The sequence below is a fragment of the Crocodylus porosus genome, unplaced genomic scaffold (assembly GCF_001723895.1).
Source record: "Crocodylus porosus isolate Cpor-Errol unplaced genomic scaffold, CroPor_comp1, whole genome shotgun sequence".
Taxonomy (NCBI): Eukaryota; Metazoa; Chordata; order Crocodylia; family Crocodylidae; genus Crocodylus; species Crocodylus porosus.
The window spans coordinates 42,979,769-42,986,430 of NW_017728918.1; positions in this window are offsets into that span (position 1 = coordinate 42,979,769).

Consider the following 6,662-nt stretch of genomic DNA (forward strand, 5'->3'; position numbering starts at 1 on the left):
TAATGGCACTCTGATGTATGACAAGGCATGAATCATGTCATGCAAACACGCTTCACAATAGAGGCAGATAGATCAGAGAGACAAAGTGAAAGAGTAGTGACCCAACATCCCTGGGTTGTACTCTTTCCTTCCAGAACTATTTGCCATGTCTGTAGTCAAACACATGGATTGTGGATCAGCCTCCTCAGTCACCTACAGACTCACCAATGAGTTCTCTATTTACTGGAAGACTGTCATCCTCTTATCAGGGACTACCCATAATAAATGGAGCAGGGATCAAAAGGGGGGGGATGTAATTGCAGTCTGCCACCCGCCCATGCTCTGTCCTGAATTCATCCCCTGTAAAATGCCTATTTTATAGTTTAAGATGGAACTTGTAAAACTGCAGAGCTGAAGGAAAGTAGCATCACTGCCACCCTTCTATTTCCATGCAAAACTACTGTAGTTTTATTTCTTTAATTTAAGGCAAAAGGACAAAAGCAGGATGCAGAAAAGCACTCTGTCAGGATGTAGCTGAAACTCAATGTTCTGGTCCCATCTCTGCCATAGACTACATGTATGATTTTGTGTAAACCGCTTTGTTTCTGTGACAAGCACTAATGCAACCAGCTATAAAAGCAGTTCCTACCCATCAGGCTGTGATCCCAGGCAGCAGGTTACTAAAGTCATGGTAACGGTTGCCTGAAAACTGAAGACAAAAGACTTGAAGTAACTGCTTTGGGGAAACTGCACTCAAACAAAGACCTAGCTGTTTCATTACATGAATCAAGGCATCCACATAAGGCTAAGAGGCCTTTGCCATAGTTACAAAAACAGCACTGTGCACACACCTTAGGGATTTCAGGGCACTGCCTTGCCTTGTACATTCTGGATAGTTGCTGTGCACAGTGTGATATGTACCAGGGGCAAGTCTCCATGTTACACATCCAGGGATCAACTGCTAAAATTCCTGTGGTTCCCTCTGATAACTTCTCTCAGAATAGAGACAGCATGGTTTTCAAACTATAGGGACAGCAACAGAGTTGAGTTTATGTCTTGATCTCACTAGAGAACACACAATAGAGGACACTCACAGCTGTTGGTTGTGCACCTCTGGGGAAGCACTCCAGTTTACTAATAAGCAATTGCAAAAGTTGTGGCAGGAGCATCAGCAACAGCTTATAATGCAGATGTCCACTTTACACAGCAGTTTATGAACCCATGTTGTCCACTAGTGAACAAAGATGACAACAGCAAGACTGGCAAACATAAATGAGATCCCAAAGTGATTGCTCTGCAACCATCTCCAATTTGCTGGCTACTTGGTCCTGAATCTGAGCAACTACTCACTGGATACATCTACACCTTCACTAATGTGCTTTTCCTACTGTGCATTAAATTTAGTAGCTCTGTGAGATACTAAATAAATGCACATTAGGCTGTCCTAATGCAAGTAGCGAAAGTGCACACTTCTTCAGTGACACTAAATTTGCAGTAGCTTAATTTTACTCCGCATTAGCATATTAGCACTTTTTTTTGCTATGACTCTCTAGTTTGTTGTAAAATAGGCTACTGCTCATTAAAGCACACATGTGGATGTGGCCACTGAGCTTTTGATTGGAAACCTTTGCATACAGTCTTGAATTGGCAAGTGGAAAACCAGACGCGTGGAGTCTGTCTCGGATGGGGAGACGCTGGGGGAGGGTCTTCTATCTAGCATGGCGCACTGGATGTTTTGATGCTACATACATTGTTAGTGTGTTTTCTTAACTTTATAATATTGCGTAACACCCGCCACACACTGGGTGTATATTATGTTTTTATGTGGGCAAGATGGCCCCTATTGTTCTGGCCATGTGTTCAGCACACAGCAAGCTGGGGCCTGTATCTGGGCAAAATATTTAAAACCCTCTGGCTTCCTTGGGCAGAAGATTCAGGGGAGTCTTTAGGCAGATTGGTTGGAAGAAAGACTGCAGCATGACACTCCCTCACTGGACAAGGCCAGGTGCCACAGGCCAGCTGGGCACTGTGAGTATATCAATTTAGTTGCAGACTGACTGAGCACTGCAACTTTATTAGCCACTGGGCTTTTTGGTTCAGGATCAAGAAGGTGATGTTGGAAAGGAAAGAAATTACAAGTTTCACTTACAAAAAAGAATGAATTTTACTTATGACAACAAAAGATATAGTTTGCATATATAATAGTTAATAAAAAGGTTAAGTTAATGAGCAGACAACATAACAATACAGATTAAAATTGACAATGATAATAAAACAAAGAAATTAACCAAGAGTTCCCACTTGGTTAGTAACTAATCGGTAGCCCTCGGTTAGAAGATGCACAGCAGGTTGAATCAGCGAAGTCAGACATCTCTGAACTGGGCTACTCAAAGGATACTGGTAGAAGCCCCTCAGTCAGGATTTGGTCTCACTCTCACAGGGAGTAAGAGACATCCGTGGGGTATGGGACAGCAATGACACTTCTGTTCCGTCCTTCCCAAGGGTTACTATGATGTGTGTTCTTTTATATTCTAATTATGCTAATTTTTAGTTATATAGCCATCCATAATATTGCTTTATAGTTATTATCCTATGGGGTTAAAAGGTGTTAGAAATTATTATAATAAGTTACTGCCCAAGTTTGGGTTTATCTAATAAGCGAATTGCAACACAACATCTTCAGGTTTAAAATTAACATTACCCTGCCTAAATCCAGCCCCTTCAAAACTCTCTGACTATGCTTTTTTGAGATGTCCTTTCTTGAAATGTACTAGATAAGCTGGGCAGTTGAATCCAGTTTTTATCATCATCAAGGCTAAATTCTGAGCAAGAAAGAACTGTTAGGTCAGCTAATTTCACAGCTATAGCTTTGTCTTTGAGGCCTAGTCAGTTCCACAAAGAGTTACAAATTACATTTGCGGGTTACAAAAATACAAGCTTCATATTAGACAAAAGTTCCAAATGCCTCCAAGAAGAACATATTTATTGTTTATGAATTTCGTTGGTTCTGGCCATCACAGCCAAGTGACATCATGAAAGGGATATAAGGGGAGCTAGGCTGGTTTGGGAGGGAGAAGTTGCTAGGGGCTACTGAAGAGTGAAGTCTCCTGCAAGAGACCAGGAATTTGCAGATAGTGAAAGAAGAAACTCAGGTGGAGGACAGAGAGGGAGATTGTCTCAGTGTCTGGGAACTGCTCTCCTTTTCTTCCCCTTTTTCTTTTTTGAGGTATTAAGGGGTTATTACTGGGAATCCTTGGGTTTGGTGGCCAGGATTTAGGCCTGGCAGTTTAAACAGGGTTGGAACCTGGGTGTTTCTAATCCCGCTGATTTTGGGCTGGCTGTAGTCAGCAATCAACCTGGTTCCTTTGGAGCTGTTCCTGCAGTTTCATTTCAGCAGGCCATACAATCCAGCCAACAAGTGTGGGGTGCGTGCATGCTGTTTGGAGTCGCAGTCACTCTCCACACACACATACAACCACTCCATAGGAACAAAGATTGCTATGCCACTATCACTCCAAGAGCACGAGGGGCCCCTTGCACGGCTGAAGGACTCACACTCTCTAGCAGCTTCCCCTGGTGCAGCACAACTTATAGAATATATTGTATAGTTAGTGTTTCACATTGTATTTGGTGTTTTCTGTATTAAATCTGTTTTTGGGTTATGCAGTTTGCGGGGGGGGTGTTGTTTATGCAGGACACCCTAATAATTAATGTAGTGTTCCCAGAATTTCTAGGTGGGGGCTTGAGCCATGGGAATAATTTGTGAGGTACCCCAAAATGTGAACCTGGACCTTGTGCTGCTGACCAACAGAAGGGTGACATTGTATAGCCAAGTGCTCTCTGGTTCCAACAAGTCTCTGCTGTGTTGTTGTCCTTTGGGGTCAGGCCAACGCTCAGGATCTCAATATTGTGCTGTTAGACAGTGGCAGACTGGCGGGGAGTTGGGGTTACTTAAGGTCAAGTGGCTCCATCATTACTCGAGGTCACTGGTGCAAGTGAAAAAGCCCAGTGGCAAGGAGGAGGCAGCCAGGAAAGGGAGAGGCAGAAAGCTGGGAGATTGGGTCTAGAAACTGAAACAGAAAGCTGGGAGATCATAGGGCAGATAAGTGGTGGCAAGGAGGAAACAGTCAGGAAACAGACAAAAACCCAACTTGGGGTTTCAAAATAACAGGCTTATTCAACAGACAACACACTACACAGCCCCATGAAGTTATTGGTTCCTACACAAGCACTTGCAATGGTAGCAGGAGAAAGAGACTCAGTGGAAGGGTTGGAGTCTAGGTAGGGAAGAAAAACAGAGCCCAAGTCCTTGTTTGAAGAGAGGGTGAGGGTGATAGTTACCTATCCAGGCTGGAAAAGGGTCTTTGTCCAGCAGGTGTTGTCCAGAGGGCATCACCACCAGAGTGGGTGGATAGCTGGTGTGGCATGGTGCCGGTCCAGATGGAGAGGGCGTCCCACTGGGTCTGTCTTCACTGCCCCCTTTTATAGGGACAGACCTCCTATGACCCTAGTGGCAAGGGCATGCCAAGGCAAGAGTCAGCCCCTGGTGTACTGAGCATGTGCACACCTAAGTAAGGACATGCAGTTTTAGGTGTCTGTAATGGTGGGTTGACTGATTTCTGCAGCAGTCTTTGTCTTAAAAATCTTGAGCCAGGGAGGGTCAATGCAGAGTGATGGTCGGGTCGTTGAGCTGATGGTTCGGTCATTCAGAGGGAGCTATTTTTATACCTACTGCCATTGTCTCTCAAGTACTTGCATTCATCCTCATTCATTCAGGAACTAATTTCTATAGGAGGGGTAGGTATGAGACAGGTTTCATCGTTTCTAGGGTCGGAAGAGACCTGAGTAGATCATCTAGTCCGACCCCCTGCCGTGGCAGGAAAGAGTACTGGGGTCAAACGACCCCAGCAAGGTGTTACAACATACTTACACAACAGGGCATGGGGACAAGATGGAAACAAGATGGGAACCTGACACAGATGAATATTTGACATCACTCATGCCAACCCATATTGCAGGCCTAAATCATACAATGTAAATATGAAACAATAAAAATCAATGCAGAAATGATAGGAATATAATATAATACAATATAAAACAGTAAAAATCAATACAAACATAACAGAACACTATTTACAATATATAAAGAAGGGGCTTATTACAGTAATAGTTTACAAGAACTTAGCTTACCTAGTACTACTTGAAATCACCTATAAGGGATAGAGAGGGCGGAGAGAAAGTCAGAAATGGTTAGGGAAGGCAAGGAAATATATTTTAAAAATAAAAAACCAAAAACAACAACTGGGGGCTTTGCTACAGTGAAAGCTTTAATTTTCAGAAATTCAAGGTAGCATGTGCTTTTACCTTACAAGCATGTTAGGCTGCCTGTTCACAAACTTCTTCTTTGAACTCCTGGCCATAAGTGTAAGCACATGGAATGGCGATGCTTTTGTTAAGTGAGAAACAACTCTGCCCCTTCTCCCTACCCCAACCCCCTTCTCCTGGTTCTTAAGTGTAAGTAGAAGTATAAAGTAAAAAATCCCATTATGTGCCAAGATATGCAAAACCGAACAGGTCAAAGCAGGCCAGGAGATTAATTTGGAGATTAGCTACACATACAAAAGAATGAGAACGCAGTACAAACCAGGGTGGGTCTTTGAAGTGAACAAAACTTTATGCAACAAGTGCAAATATAATTACAATAGGGGCTGGCTGATGGCATAAACTCTTGTATCTTGACTCCTAGGCTGCCTGCCTGCCACCTGCAGGACAGCCTAGAGCTGAGGTCCAGCATTGCCACTACCCAAGTGCATTCCCAGTTCTAGAGACCCAGGGGGTAGAGGGTCGGGGAATGGGTCAAGTTATTAAGCTGAGCTGCTGTCACATGCATGGTGGCTTCCAGGACTACCTGGGCGGCATGGTTTGAAATTTTGCTGAGCTCTCTGAGCGAGCAAACTGGGAACTGTGGAGAATCATGGATATGGGTCCTGCTGCTGGCCTCCTCTGATGTATGCTTTGAGTTTAACAATATCCTTCTCTAATGTATGCTTTGAGTTTAATTATATCCTTGTGCTCTGGCTTCCACTTTGAGAGAGGGCAGTACAGGAAGGGTGCAGGAGGCATCAAGTAAGGCTGATGATTGCATTAATATGTTCCTACTCTCTGGATGAAGAAAAAGTAAATAAAATACTTGGCCTTTCCAACTAAGAGGAAGTCTGCTGGGTGCACATTACTGGTTTTCATTAGAATGGGGCTTTCAACAGTTCTGGGTGAAAGACTGGATAGCCATTTTCTGGGGAACTGGCAAGAAGTATTCATTGAATTTATGAATATATTCTAAATATTTGAATTGAATTTTGAATTTGGGACTATGCTACAGCATTTTTTGTCTCACTGTCTCCCAAGCAAACTTACTCCAGACTCTGGAACTGGACATTCTTCTACAGGATTTTAGCTAATGTGGCTTCTGAGTGGCTTCTAAAATACAACAGGGTGAAGTTACAGGTTATACTTAGACCATACTAAAGGCCCTAAAATGCAAGCATCTGCACATTAAAACTCATTACCTTGTCAGAATTGCACAGCTTGCATCTCTTCCTGCTCTTGATAAGAAAAGAACGCTGCCCGAGGTTTCTCCCTCATCCTCCTTACTCTTTCACATGCTGATTACAGAAACTGGAATT